This window comes from Leptopilina boulardi, unplaced genomic scaffold (genome assembly GCF_019393585.1).
Source record: "Leptopilina boulardi isolate dan_hultmark-lab unplaced genomic scaffold, ZJU_Lbou_2.1 LbouV2_214, whole genome shotgun sequence".
NCBI lineage: Eukaryota > Metazoa > Arthropoda > Insecta > Hymenoptera > Figitidae > Leptopilina > Leptopilina boulardi.
Genome location: NW_026137768.1, coordinates 615,912 through 631,963, shown reverse-complemented (window position 1 = coordinate 631,963; position 16,052 = coordinate 615,912). Strand labels below are relative to the sequence as shown.

The window sequence follows — 16,052 nt, the reverse complement described above, 5'->3', positions numbered from 1 at the left end:
CTGCCGACAAAATAAAAAAATACAAAAGTGAGGGACCCGTCATTTTTATTTTCTGGAAGTGGTATAAAATGAAGTTTAATTACCAACAGTAAATTTTCCTTAAATATAGAACTAATCCTTCACAAAAAACTTTTTTAATCTTGTTTAAACACTAAACTTTCGACTTTCCATTCATTTGAACATTGAAAATTTCTTTGAGGACGCATTACACTTCCTTATTGAAAACCTCCACATGGGAAACCACATGGGATCCTATGTCAAAAACTGTAAAACCCCACTCCTATATAGGAAATCATATGGTTTCCCATATAAATCCCCATGGGAAATTGAGACAGGAATTGACATTGGAAAATATCAAAACGAGGTTCCTCATTTCCCATGTCAAATACCATGTTAAATACTAAATGAAATCCTTTATCATTTTTTTGAAAAATTTTCCCATGTCAAACCCCATGTCATTTCCCATGTGAAATCCTTTATCATTTTTTTGAAAAATTTTCCCATGTAAAACTTCATGTCAATCCCCATGTCATTTGCCATGTCAAACCCCATGTAATTTCCCAAGTGAAATCCTTCATAATTTTTTTTAAATTTTCCTATGTCAAACCCCATGTCATTTACCAAGTGAAATCCTTTATCATTTTTATGAAAAATTTTCCCATGTCAATTCCCATGTCATATTCTATGTGAAATCCTTTATCATTTTTTTGAAAAATTTTTACATGTCAAACCCCATGTTATTCCCCATGTGACATGGGGTGTGACATGGGAAAATTTTTCAAAAAAATGATAAGGGATTTCACATGGAAAATGACATGGGAATTGACATGTGAAAATTTTTGAAAAAAATGATAAAGGATTTCACATGGGTAGTGACATCGGGTTTGACACAGGAAATTTCAATATAGATGTTGATCATCATTATAGTTTCACAGTTACGCCACCAGATGGTGAAAAGATTTTCTCTCACAGTTGAGATCAGTCTGGAATTCAAATTTTTCACCATTCAAAAGAGCAGAAAAAAACCTTTCGAAAGCATATAGGTCAAAATTTTTTTCATTCATTTATTAAAAATTACGAATTTTTAAAAAATCCACTGTTCACATTTGACGAGAAACTTGAACCCCCTCCCCCCTCTACAATTTTGCATAAAATGTAGATGTGAAAATCTTCAATTTTAAAGTTTGATTACTTCAGGAATTTTGCCTCATATATATATATATATATATATATATATATATATATATTTTCACATCTACATTTTATGCAAAATTGTAGAGGGGGGAGGGGGTTCAAGTTTCTCGTCAAATGTGAACAGTGGATTTTTTAAAAATTCGTAACTTTTAATAAATGAATGAAAAAAATTTTGACCTATATGCTTTCGAAAGGTTTTTTTCTGCTCTTTTGAATGGTGAATATATATATATATATATATATATATATATTGAGCGGCCGGGAAGAAGAATTCGCCGAGCGCTCGGCTGGCCTCTATGTTGACAGTCAAACACCCAAAAATGCAGATAAAATTAAAATTCGAAATTTTGATTTTTGAAAAGTACTACCTTGTAGGAAATAAAGAGGCGCATCGTTTTTTTCTTTGGATTTTTCTTGTCAAACGAATAGTTTAAATAATTAAAAAAAATTGATAAATTTTAATTTTCAAATTTCATTCAATTTTTAAACATAAATCGTCGTATCTTTGTCAAATCTTAGTTAATTTGATTGGAATTTTGCATACACACGCGTTAGAGTCCATTGAAGACAGAACCATGAAATAAATATTAAGAAAGTTTAATTGCTGTTGAACAATTTTTTATCATAAACAAATACCTGTCGGTAAACACACACACTTACCTTTGCCGACAAAAAGTCTGCGGGGAAGTTCAAAGTTGAAAAAACTTCCAGTGAGACATTTGCGTATAACAATATAATGAAGTTTTCTGGAAAGTGTCAAACTAATTCATTCATTAGTTTAAAAAATATTGAAGATTCAAGATTGCACGCGTGGCGCGCTATTATTATTATTATAAATTAATAATTATAAAATAAATTTATTGTTTAAAAATTAAATTAAAAAATTGAATTTACTCTTTCCATGTTAAACTTATTTTATGTAAAAGTTCATAAATTTTTTTCATAAAAATAGGAATAAAATGTTTTATTTTAACACTGAAACACAATTTTTATTTATAATTAATAGTTTGTATTAATTATTTAAAAATAAAATAAAAATAAGTTTAACATGGAAAGAATAAATTCAATTGTTTAATTTTATTTTTAAACAATAAATTTATTTTTTGCAACACTAACCTCTAAAGTTAAATTTTACACACCGAAAAGTGTGTGTAAAGAAGCTCTTTTTAAAAGGGTGTGTAAAGTGATTAACTTTACGCACCGAAATTTATCTCACAGAATACATATAAGGATTGTTTTAGACCATACAAAACCACAAAATTGAAAAAAGAACTTTACTTTTAAATTTATACACTACTGCTTAATGATATTTTTCCAATTGGACAAGCAGAAAGTAGTCTTCGAGTAGTTTGCAGACTGTCGTAGCGAGCGTGCGTGGTTTTTTGGTTTGAAAAAGCACATTTATTTTCTTTAATTACAGTATTACATAAATAGGACAAAAATGTCTTGCAAATACCTATTACACTAAAATTTATTATTTTGATCTGCTATGCAGCCATAGTTCTCGTCAAATAACAGTTTATAAAATAATATGTTTTAAATTCGCACACACTAATAACATTTGTTTAAAATATTTGAATAAATCACTATAGTCTTTTAACATTTGCTTAAGGAAAAAAATTTTTTTTATTAAAAACCTTTGCAACTCTATTTAGAATTTTTTTAAAAAATAAAATAAGGAAATAAATAAATAAAAATGAGGGGTGAGGGTGATAAGGAGGAGTATGGATGATTATGAATAGGAAAGGTAAATTGATTGAAAAGAGTTCATCACTTTGGTTTGGCATTTTCCTGTAGCCACCAGTAGTTATTATTTAGTCTTGTTGTAGAGTGGAGATGGTAATCAGGGATGGTAATTGAATAGGTGAGATTTTGTATGGTGTATCTCACCGGGTCTAAGTACATAGCTTTTTTAGCGTGATGTCGTTGTGCATGATATATTACGGGGATGTTATTCTCGTCTGGGATCAGTCCCATTTTGTCAATATGGCAAAAAGTTTCAGGGGTGATATAACCAGATTTTATCATTCTATTTATGCTAATTATGTTGTCAGTTTTTAATGAATTTAAAATTTTATTATCTATTGTATAAAGTTTGGTAAAATAATTTCTAGTTAAGTTGATAATAAAAGTGTCAAAACGGGGTATTTTTGCAAGGTTGTATATTATACTATTGTTGATTCTTTTTTTGTAATTTGATGAAACTGATCTATATGTTCTATAACATGCTCTTAGACATGATCTCTCTATCTGTCTATATTGTTCCATCACTGATGGTCCTGTGTTCCACAAGATAGGAAAGGAATATGGTGATGATTCATCCTGAGAAGGTAATCAAAGTGTACACCGAGATATTTAACAACACTTTTATTTGGAATGTCTGTAATTGTGGTGACGTTATCGGAAGTTATATTATGGATAGATGTTTTAAAAGAATCGAGTTTTTTAACTGTAGTGTAGGGTATTTCATTAACTGTTTTTCTAAAAAGTATTGTTTCACATTTTGTAGGGTTTATTTTTAGGTTCCAATTAAGGTAATGTATATTAATATTATTAATGAGACTATTTAATTTTTGTTCTATTATATCTATGCATTTGTTTGCAACGTAGATAATGAGATCATCTGCGTAGGCTATTGAGTGAGTGTTGTTATTTGAGTTCATGTTAAATTCATGTATGGTGTCGGCAGTGTACACGTTGAATAGGATAGGTGAGGTGACAGTTCCCTGTTGAAGTCCTTCCTTGATGATGAATGTTTTATCAGAAAAGGTATTTCCATACCAAGTTTTGAAATTTTTTCCATCAACCATGTCTGCTGTGAGGTGAATTAAATTTTTTGGGAAATTTAGTTTCTTCATTTTATATATGAGACCATTCAACCAGATAGAGTCGAAGGCCTTTTCAAGGTCAATCAGTATTGCTCCAACCAATTTTCCGTCGAGTAGATATGAATTTATGTCCGATGAAAGTTTATGAATTGCGTGAGTTGTAGAATGACATCTTCTAAAACCAAATTGGTTGTCAGGGATAATATTGTTTTTGTGTATATGATAATTGAGGTCAGATTTAATAAGTTTTTCAAAAATTTTACTCAGATTATTATTTGTGAGGCTGATAGGTCTATAACTTGTATAGTTTGTGGGGTCTTTATCCTTTTTACAAATAGGGATAACTTTTGCTGCGTTCCATCTTCTTGGGTAGTATGAATGGTTTATTGCATTATTGAAAATTATTGTTATGACACTAATTAATTTGGGGGTTAAATGTTTTAGAACTATCATGGGAATTTTAGAGCGTGCGTGGTTAGTCGGTTAAAGTATCGGATAGCGAGCGTTAGGGTCGAGGGTTCAATTCCCGTCTGTTAAAAATTTTCTCTGTTAGGTACATAATCGTTAGGGCATAAAATAAGCGTCAGTATAGGAGAGAGGATGAAAAAGTCAATTCTACTGATAATAAACAATTATAAATAAAAAATAATTTTATTTTCCTATTTTAAGTAGTAAAATCTACTACTTAAAGTAGTAGTTTTAATTACAAAAGATTTATTAATTCTACAAAAAATGTTCTTAAAGCCTATTGAACCACTTTCAGTAGTAAAGTTTACTACTTAAAGTAGTAGTTTCAATTGCAAAATATTTATTAAATGTACCAAAAAAATGTTCTTAAAGCCTATTGAACCACTTTAAGTAGTTAAATCTACTACTTACATCTTGAGTTGTTTTAACATTTTTAAATTGAGTTAATACAATCACAAAATGTCATTCTACCAATTACATTTTTAATTGGTTTAACTATTTTTATATAGTTAATAGAACCGTTTAAATTCAGTTGAGGACCTATTGTACTACTCAGAGTAGTTAAAAAGTAGTAAAACCTACTAGTTTTTTTTCAGTGTAATATTTATTTTATGGTTTTGTCTTCAATGGATCCTAACGCGTGTGTATGCAAAATTCCAATCAAATTAATTAAGATTTGACAAAGATACGACGATTTATGTTTAAAAATTGAATGAAATTTGAAAATTAAAATTTATCAATTTTTTTTAATTATTTAAACTATTCGTTTGACAAGAAAAATCCAAAGAAAAAAACGATGCGCCTCTTTATTTCCTACAAGGTAGTACTTTTCAAAAATCAAAATTTCGAATTTTAATTTTATCTGCATTTTTGGGTGTTTGACTGTCAACATAGAGGCCAGCCGAGCGCTCGGAGAATTCTTCTTCCCAGCCTTCTTCTTCTTCCTTTATAATAAAGGACAGTTTTATATTTCTTTTTTTTTCTCTTAAAATGAAGCTTAAAATGTATATGCTTTTAATAAACAAATTAAACAAAATGTCGTTTTTTTGTTTTCAAGATATTAATTAATTAATGTAAATATTAAAACGATATGAGAAAAGAGAATTTTCCAAAAATACGTCGTCTGCTTGTGTCACAGCCTACATAAACATAAATTGAATAATATTAGACATTAAAATTTTAATTCCTTAATATGAAACAAGTACATATGTAAATTAGGCAAGTGCAAGAAATTCTTTTGTTATTTTCGTAGACAGAAGAGAGAAAATGATTGCGTTAAATTTTTAGACGAAAAGGGTTTAATGCTATTTTCCTTAGATAGAAAAGGAAAAGGTCCATTAACCTAGCTTTTCCACATTGTCCGATCTGGATGAAACCTATTGGAAAATTAAGGGCTAATTTAATGCTAATTTAATGCCCTAATGACAAATTTAATGCTCGGCATTTACTTCGAAAAACTTGTGGACAAACTAGCTTAACATTAAGGTAGCTTGACCACACAAGGAAGGACCATTCGTAGAAAGGTCTACTATAGTTCAAAATTGAGGGCTTTTTTAAGTCTTTTGAATGCTGTACTGCCGAATTTAATGCCAGCATTATTTCGCGAAATAATTGCAAAAATTAAATTCTTACAATATCTCAGTTTGTCTAAAAAGCGAAGTAGTACTCGCAGGAAGGGTCAAAATTTAGGGATTTTTTAAGGCTCCCCAATACTTTATTGCCGAATCTAATGCCGACATTATTTCGCGTAATAATTGCAAAAATTATATTATATATATATATTATATTATATATATTATATATCACTTTTTCATAACAATGGCGAAAAAAATAGAGTATGTGGCTCGCACGTAGCAATTTTTAGGTTCGGATGATTTCAATACTCGCTGTCTGTGCGACTTCGGTTCGACTTGGCTTGACTCGATTTGCCTGCGGTTCGACCCGCTCGCCTTCGTCTCGCTTCCGTCTCACCTACGTCGCACTAACGACAGCTCGTACTGAAAATTACATCCTCACCTAAAAAGTACTACTTTACGTGCTTGCCACATAATATACTATTCATTAGTAGCTTTCTGTTTCTCCGTGTAATAAGAAGTAAAAATACTTATGGTTGATTTATTTGAATTATTTTATTGTGATCAAAATGAAGCGTGGAAGAAAAGCACATGTTGCAGAAGACATTGTAATTGCAGCTATTTTAAAAAGAGAAAACGACATTTTTTTAAAAAATAAAAAAATTGTTAGTAAGCATAATGCTGTATGGAGTGAAGTATCTCATGATTTAGGAGGAAAATTAAGTGCCCGAACTCTGTACAGTAAAATGTGTAACATGAATTTTCTTAAAAAAATAAATAGATGTGCATCAGCTAAAAGTTTGGAATTAGATGCAGATAGTGATTGTCTTTCTGTTTCTGATGAAGATCACAGTGAAAATGACGAAAAAATTATAAAGTTCTCCTTTTATTGTGAAAATGATAAATTCGAAAATCTTTTATTGGTTAAAGAATATTTATGGCACGAAAGTAGTCGTAATAAGACTTATAAGGAAATTCGTTGCATATTGCAACCTGGAAAATGGACGGATTGGATTACAAGGAAAATTTGGGAATTGACCAATCTTCCTTGTGGATTTAATTTTCGTGGACATTCTCTTTCTATAGATGGTAAAAGTGGTAAAATTGAAGGTATTAATATTTTGTTAAATATTTTTTACTATATTTATTACAAGATTTGAGATAAAAATTATGAATTCAAATCCAATCTATAAAAAAATTGATTAGAAATAGTACCAGAAATAATGATATTTTAAATATTATATTATAAGTGTATAAATATAAATTATAAATAATTAAAGTAACTTATTATTAAGGACAAAAAATATAATAAATAAATTAAGGTCTATAAACGCAGTGAAAAATTAGGATTAATTATTATTTATTATTATTCTTTATTATTACATTAAGTAAGGATTAATGAATTTCTTATAAAACAATATAGTCAAATAATTTCAAAATAAACCTAAACATTCAAGTAAGAAAATGATATGAGTGCTGTATTGTTATTCTTAGTTAGATATTTCAAAGAAGTTTTAATGAATGAAATTATTAATTTAAAAATGGGTCAGAATTTCTCAAACGGATCACCTAAAATTCAGAAATTTTTTTTTTAATCAAAAATAATTTCTTTTGACTCCTTACATGGTAAAAATAAGTCCCTGAAATTTTTAGGTCAAAAAAAATTTTTTTGTTAAAGTTATAAACAATTGAAATTTTTTGCAGTCTTATTTTAAAAAATTGTTTTCTCGAGTTCCTGTTCACCAATTAAAAAAAAGGGTTTTTTTCGTCTTAAAATGTAGTTTCTAAATATAATTTTTATTTTGAAAAAATACACAGTTTAAATCATTAAGTAGTTCAGTCAACATGAATAATAAAAATGCAAAGTTTTTAATTAGTTAACAAAATTAATATTTTTTTTAATAATCTTGAACTATTTATAATTATATATAATAATAATATTATATATATGAGAGATTCTTTTTCAATCGCCCCAGCCCAAAAAGTCAATGTTCTGGGATTGGCTTCATACTTTGGTAAATTGTTGTCCTATATGATAGTAATAAATCCCTAAAATATAAACTCATTAAAAAAATATTTGTAGAAAGTAGAGGGGGTTGAAGTTTTGACGTTAAGGGTAACATTGTCATTTTCAAATCCGTATAACTATGACAAAAGTTAATGGATTTTAATTTATCTATAATGAATTTTAATGAATTTTTCACGTACTTTTCAAAAATGTATACGAAATTTAAAAAAAAAAAATTTTGACCACCTTTTTTCAAAATCAACCCTTATTTTTCGATTTTCAACCCTTCGGGTATTTTTTTCTTTTTTTTTTTATTTTCATTGGAAAGCTGAGGTTTTTTCCCATGAGCTATGTAAATATGAAAATGGGACAACAATAATTTTGTGAGTAACAGAATATTAAAGTAGGCGGTGCCGATAAGGGTGCCGTTAAGGGTAACATTGTAATTTTCAAATCTGTATAACTTTGACAAAAGTTAATGGATTTTAATTTATCTATAGTGAATTTTATTGCATTTTTCACGTACTTTCCAAAAATGTATACAAAATTTAAAAAAAAAAATTTTTGACCCCCTTTTTTTCAAAATCAACCCTTATTTTTCGATTTTCACCCCTTCGGGAATTTTTTTTTGTTTTTTTTTTATTTTCATTGGAAAGCTGAGGTTTTTTCCCATGAGCTATGTAAATATGAAAATGGGACAACAATAATTTTGTGAGAAACATAATATTAAATTAGGCGGTGCCTATCTAAATCCTCAAAGATGATCTCCAGGTACACCCCTTATCGGCACCGCCTACTTTAATATTCTGTTACTCACAAAATTATTGTTGTCCCATTTTCATATTTACATAGCTCATGGGAAAAAACCTCAGCTTTCCAATGAAAATAAAAAAAAAAAGAAAAAAATACCCGAAGGGGTGAAAATCGAAAAATAAGGGTTGATTTTGAAAAAAGGTGGTCAAAATTTTTTTTTTTAAATTTCGTATACATTTTTGAAAAGTACGTGAAAAATTCATTAAAATTCATTATAGATAAATTAAAATCCATTAACTTTTGTCATAGTTATACGGATTTGAAAATGACAATGTTACCCTTAACGTCAAAACTTCAACCCCCTCTACTTTCTACAAATATTTTTTTAAAGCGTTTATATTTTACGGATTTATTACTATCATATAGGACAACAATTTACCAAAGTATGAAGCCAATCCCAGAACATTGACTTTTTGGGCTGGGGCGATTGAAAAAGAATCTCTCATATATGAGGCATTTCATATGAGAATACGGGGTCATGTCTCAGATTTTTCTCAAAATTCGGTAAATTGTAGTAATAGTGGTGCTAAATAAGTGTACAAATTTTACATTTGAAATTTTTAATATTTTTCCAGATATTTACAATAACAAATTTAAGCAACATTTTTTTGCTTTACTTATAACTTTTTTCCTATTAAAAATAGAGAAAAATGTTGTAAATGTTTTTTACGCGAAAGATCTTAAACTTTTAGAAAAAAATTATTTTTTTAAAAAAATATTAATTTTTAAACAATTTGTTTAAAAAATAAAATTTTTTTATAACTTTTAAACATGTTCTCCCTCATTTAGAAGCGCGAAAAAAATCATGAATATTGTTTAAGTCATAATAAATCGATGGTTTTTGAGATGGCATTATTTTTTGTTTTCGAGATATTAATTAATTAACTAACAAAAGTTAATAAAAAATGAAATATTTTACGAACAAATAAAATTAGAGTAATTTTAATAACACCATTAGAATGCTTATCAAAATCCGCATCCAACGAGCTCTATATGAACTATTTTGGATAAACGGGTGTTAAATTAATAATTAATAATAATAAAAATTATTTAAATAATTAATAAAATTTAAGGAAATGAAGATAAACCATCAATTCTTTTTTTATTTGGTTGAAGGGGGCTGCCTACTCGTAAATGTTATTTACACTGGTTTTATTTAACACAGAATTAGATGATCTTCCAAATAAAAAAAAAAAAATTTTAAATAAGACTGCAAAAAATTTCAATTGTTTCTAACTTTAACAAAAAAGTTTTTTTTGACCTAAAAATTTCAGGGACTATTTTTTACCATGTAAGGAGTCAAAAGAAATTATTTTTGATTAAAAAAAAAATTTCTGAATTTTAGGTGATCCGTTTGAGAAATTTTGACCCAAATAATATCCTTAATATAATAAATTTATTTTTCAACGTCATATACATTTTATAAATTATTTTTAATCACATAATATTTTTGAACAATTAAATAATAATATTATTTAAAATTTTTACGTATTGACAAAATTAGTATTTTAATGATATTTCATATATGGGCGATTGCACGTGAAACTGACCTATGGCATTTTAAATTTGGATAAATGTTTTTTTTTATTCTTTGTAGAAAAAAAATGAAATACTTTTTCTCTTTACGTTTTTATAGGGTAAGTGTACCAATTCCTGCGCGTTTATAAAAAATAACTATTATTACTATTATATTTAATATAACTGTTGCAAAATGATTAAAAATTATAATGAGAATGTAAAAATTAGTTTAATATTTTTTTTGACACAATTACTTATAAAGATGCACATTTTAACAATTATTAATTTAATTATTTGAGATCAAATTTTTTCCCGCTCGCCGTAATTGAAATTTTTTAAGATTTTTATTGGCTGTAATTAAGGTGGCCAATAAAGTATCTTCAAAATACATGTAATTTTGATAATCAAAATTATTACAAACGCTTCGTAATAGAAAATTACGGTATTGGTTTTAATTTCGTATATGGGACGTTTCACGTCAACCGGCCCAAAGCTATGTCCAAAATTCTATGCAATAAAAATAAACATGTAATACATGAAAATACTCGTAAACTCATCCCCTTTCAATTGCAAAGTGGCAGAATTCAAAATGGCGTCCTTACTATGTCAAGTGGAAGCGGCTAACTTAAGAAATAAGTAAATATATTTATTAATTTCATTTAGAAAATTATGCAAAAATTTTAGGTCACCACATATTTTAATGTTTTCGAGGTCGCTGATTACGAATCTGAAATCAGTTTTTCAAAATTAAAAATGGCGGATCCAATATGGCGGATTATTTTTTAAAAAATTATTGAATTTGCTTGAAACTTGTTAATCGGGGGTTTCCGAGGTCGCTGATTACGAATCTGAAGTCAGTTTTTCAAAATTAAAAATGGATCCAATATGACGGATTTTTTTTTAAAAATTCATTGAATTTGATTGAAACTTGTTACTCGGGGGTTTCCGAGGTCGCTGATTACGAATCTGAAGTCAGTTTTTCAAAATTCAAAATGGGAAATCCAATATAATTACTTTGTGGCCTTTAAAAAGGCCGATTGTTATAATTATGAACTGTAAGAATGTGGTAGCCTTGAAAAAGGCTGATTGTTGTAATTTTTAAACCATAATTTTTTGGTAGCCTTAAAAAAAGGCGTTTGAATTAAATTTACAAAATACATCCAAACCAATGAAATTATATTTTAATATTGCATAACTGCAATAGGATGAGGTGCATCTGAATATTTGAATATTTTTAATTGTTTCTCTGATGTTACAATAAAAGAATGAGCAGATTGAATTTTTGTAACACTAGGTGCTCTAGAAAATCTACTAGCAAGTTTTCGTTTCACTCTCTCGTGTTGTTGCTTGTTGTAAAAGAAAATCTGCGAAGTCTTGATATTTTGCTTAGCCCATAGGTAAAGAGTCTCTGCATTTAAAATGGCTTTGTCTGGTGAGGATTGCAAGCTAGCACGAGTGGCTTCTCTCTTTAAAATAGCTCCTATGCCATCACATGATCCTTTACAGTTGACACACTGTGGGTTTAATAAACACATTTGAACATCGTAAAAAAAATGACAATCGCTAAAACATATCTTACGAAGTCTGAATAAGCTCTTTTATAATTTAGATATCGTCCATGTTTTTACGATGCTCAAATGTTGTTACTACTTACATGAACATTCATGAAAATAAATTATTATTACAGCCGCATTTAAAAAGTTACTAAAACTTCGTTAATCAGTCAATAATGAAATGTACTGAATCAGCCACATTATTTGATTATTCGTTTTCTTCCTTTCGATTTATACAGTTTCTTTGACTCGCAACAAGGTGAATAATTTTATCTACAAATATTGTACCTAATTTCCTTCTCAATCATAGCAGAGAGTAAAGAAAAATTAAGGAAAAGTTGTGTTTGAGGAAGACCTCAGGCATCTCAGAACGCTAGGACTTCAGATTCATAATCAGCGACCTCCAAAACCCCCAAGTAAAAAGTTTCAAGCAAATTCAATTAATTTTTAAAAAATAATCCGCCATATTGGATCCGCCATTTTGAATTTTGAAAAACTGACTTCAGATTCGTAATCAGCGACCCCAAAAACTTTAAAATATGTGGTGACCTTAAATTTTTGCATAATTTTTTAAAAGAAATTAATAAACATAATTACTTATTTCTGAAGTTAGCCGCTTCCACTTGACATAGTAAGGACGCCATTTTGAATTTTCAATTCTGCCACTTTGCAATTGAAAGGGGATGAGTTTACGAGTATTTTCATCTATTACATGTTTATTTTTATTGCATAGAATTTTGGACATAGCTTTGGGCCGGTTGACGTGAAACGTCCCATATTTGTTTAAATAATCGATTTTTATAAAGTTCAAAATTTTTTTAATATCTAAATAACATAAGCTTTTAGTTTAATAAGTCTTAAATTGACCTTATACAATAGAAATGTCGCATTTTCTATTTCAAAGGTGTTTTGACTTAAATCGCGCCGTAATTAGTGCACTTACCCTATGTGCCCAAAATTTAGAGTTATGAATTTTTACTCTCTAAATCTGAATTAGTTAAAAATAACTAATTAATAGTAGAATCTTACTAATTCAAAAAGCAAAAAGTGAGTCACTAATAATTAGTAAAAACTTACTAATTCAAATAGTTATTTTGGTTTAACTAATTGAATTAGTAACTTTTTAATGCGGCTCCCGGAGGCGCAAATTACTAATTGATTAGTTAAGGGCCAGTTTCACCAACTCCGGTTAAAAGTTAATCGGCGATTAAAGCCAATTTAACTGCGCTCATGATTGGTCGGTTAGGGATTTAATCGCTGATTAACTTTTAACCGGAGTTGGTGAAACTAATCCTAAAACTACTAATTGTTTACTAATTCATTAGTCATTATACAATTTTACCGTCAAATCGTAAATAATCAATAAAAATTTATCAACTTATTCATACTAAAATTTTAAATTTGAAAAGTTGAGTTTCAAAGATAAAATTTTTCGCATGTAGTTTCTTCATGATTGTATAAAAAATATTTTATTTTTAAAAGTCAGTTTTCATGGGTTAAATTGCATAATATTGGCAAAATTCATATAAAATTTTTTACGTTCTGGTGGTTCATTTGATATATTATTTCCGATTTTTTTTTGAGTAAAGATTTTATTAAAATTTTCACTTTATAGTAATTTATTAATTTACTTAAAGACAGTTTAGATACACACACATAGTTACTTTTGGTGAAATAAAATTAATAAAAAAATTTTAACGGTTAGTTTATATCAAAAAATTTTTTGAAAAATAAATAATTTCAAAAGTAATATTTAAAGCACCAAACAAAATATTTTGAACATAGTACAAGCTATAGTATCACATAATACTTCAAAAAAAACAGAACAATAATTTAAAAATAATAAATGCTTTTAAAAGTAGTATTTTAAGCATCAAACAAAGTATTTTGATTAGAGTACAAGCTATAGTTTCACATAATACTAAAAAAAACAAAAAAATATTTAAAAAAAACCCATGGAAGATGACATACGTCATAAAAATAATAGAGGTTACGTTCAACTGACTAATTCAATTAGTAACTCGGGTGTAATAACTAATAGAATTAGTTAATTTGATTACTATTTTAAATTAGTAATGTTCAAATACTAATTTTTTACTATTTTATTAGTAAAACTTCCAAAAATAACTAATTCATTAGTTGAAATTTAATTTACTAAATGAATTAGTTAATTTTTTACTAATTCAGATTTAGAGAGTAAAAATCTGGGTAGATTTATGAAGACTCAATGACTTCTAAATCAAAAATATTTAATTTAGTAATTTTTGGCAAGAGCCTTAAAAAAGCCCACAATTTTGACCTATAGTAGACCTTCCTGCGCGTACTCCTTCGCTTTTTAGACAAATTGAGATAATGTAGGAATTGAATTTTTGCAAATAATTCGCGAAATTATGCCGGCCTTAAATTCGGCAATAGAGCAATTAAGATCCTTAAAAAGGCCCTAAATTTTGACCTATAGTAGACCTTCCTGCGCGTACTACTTCGCTTTTTAGACAAACTAAGATATTGTAAGAATTGAATTTTTGCAATTATTTCGCGAAATAATGCTGGCATTAAATTCGGCAGTAGAGCATTCAAAAGCCTTAAAAAAGCCATAAATTTTAACCCATAGAAGATCATCTTACGAGTGTTCTTTATTGTGTGGACAAATTGAAGTAAAAACGTAAAAATTTAATTTTTGCAAATAATTCGCGAAATTATGACGGCATTAAATTCGGCAAAGAGCATTCAAGAGCCTTATAAAAGCCCTAAATTTTGACCCATAGTAGACCTTTCTACGAGTACTCCTTCCTTGTGTGGACAAGCTACCTTAATGTTAAGCTAGCTTGTCTACAAGTTTTTCGAAGTAAATGCCGAGCATTAAATTCGTCATTAGGGCATTAAATTAGCATTAAATTAGCTAGGTTAATGGACCTGATTTCCCCTCCTTTTAAGCACTAGTGCGTAAAAGACAGCGATTTAGTCGAGTTTTTGACGCAAGGTGTTATAAGAAATAACCGAAATCGAATACATCCGTTTAAGGTGAGATTACGGTGATTTTGAGGTTTTTTTCAAATATTTTTTTATAGTAAAAAAAAATTTATTAGTTACATAGAGCCTACAAATTTTAACCGATTTTGGCGTCCTTAGTCTTGTTTTAAATGTTATAAAATTCTGCATAACGCCTCTGATTTTGTTTTTTGAAAAAAAAATTTCAGTTATTTATTTAATGTCAAAGTTGAAAATTTTTTTTTCAGTTTCCCACTTCACGAATTTTGTCTCTAGAATCTTTTGAAAACTACTGCAATATAATTGATGTTTGTAGTAGTAGAGGCCAATAATAACATAAATTAGCGTCACATGTAAAACTTGTTTGTATACGGTAAAAATACTTAACTATGTGTCATAGGAAAGCGTGAGTGCGAGTGAGACGGTAATGGAACAACGCATGAGAGTTTCCTTGTTGTACTTCTGGACTAATTCATAGTTAAGTATTCTTACTGTATATGTATGTATATTTTGGTAGATTATTTGTATTTCATTTCAGTTAATCGTACTGATGAGACGTGTTGATTAAACGCTTTTTAATCTAATTTTTTTTATGACGTTTAATAATACTTTTATTTTGTTATTATTTAATATTTTATATCATAATTTTAAGTCAATAAATTTTTGTAGTTTCTGAAGAGGACGTCAGTGCAGTCAAAAAATAGAACTCCTGCTTTTTATATTTTTACACCTTGATTTGGAGGATGGATATATTTCAACTTATATCTTTGAGAAGATTATTATATGACAGAAGGACTTATAAATTTAAGTAAGTTATATAACTTTATGCCTGAAAGAATTGAGGGATTTTTATAATTTTTAGGAAATTTTATGTACCAGTCTATTTGGAACTTTTAGGACATATGAGTTCTTACAATAATTTGTTCGTGAACGAAGGGTAGAAAAAAGAATTGAAAAGTTGCAAAAATAATTGTTTTCAGAAAATTTCAACAAATTTAGTTTAATTTGAAATTCCTTCGTTCACTAAAAAAGTTATGTAATTACAACAGTCTAAAAGTTCCAGTTTAGAAGAAATCATAGTCACCGATGAAAATAACGGTTATAGTTT

At 28.2% G+C, this 16,052-nt stretch overlaps 1 protein-coding gene and 1 long non-coding RNA gene across 5 annotated transcripts in view; both read left to right on the top strand.

Moving 5' to 3' along the window:
- Positions 1-16,052, top strand: part of LOC127279135 (tether containing UBX domain for GLUT4) — a 119,689-nt gene that overhangs the window by 26,269 nt on the left and 77,368 nt on the right. The gene's annotated exons all lie outside the window — the stretch shown is intronic.
- Positions 1-16,052, top strand: part of LOC127279142 (uncharacterized) — a 46,231-nt gene that overhangs the window by 25,928 nt on the left and 4,251 nt on the right. For 2 of the 3 annotated variants that reach the window (XR_007842597.1, XR_007842596.1), the window contains exon 2: positions 15,614-15,752. This is a non-coding gene — a long non-coding RNA (uncharacterized LOC127279142). Of the gene's footprint in view, positions 1-15,223; positions 15,422-15,613; positions 15,753-16,052 lie in introns of those variants that run through there. The other variant, XR_007842595.1, reaches the window with a different exon arrangement.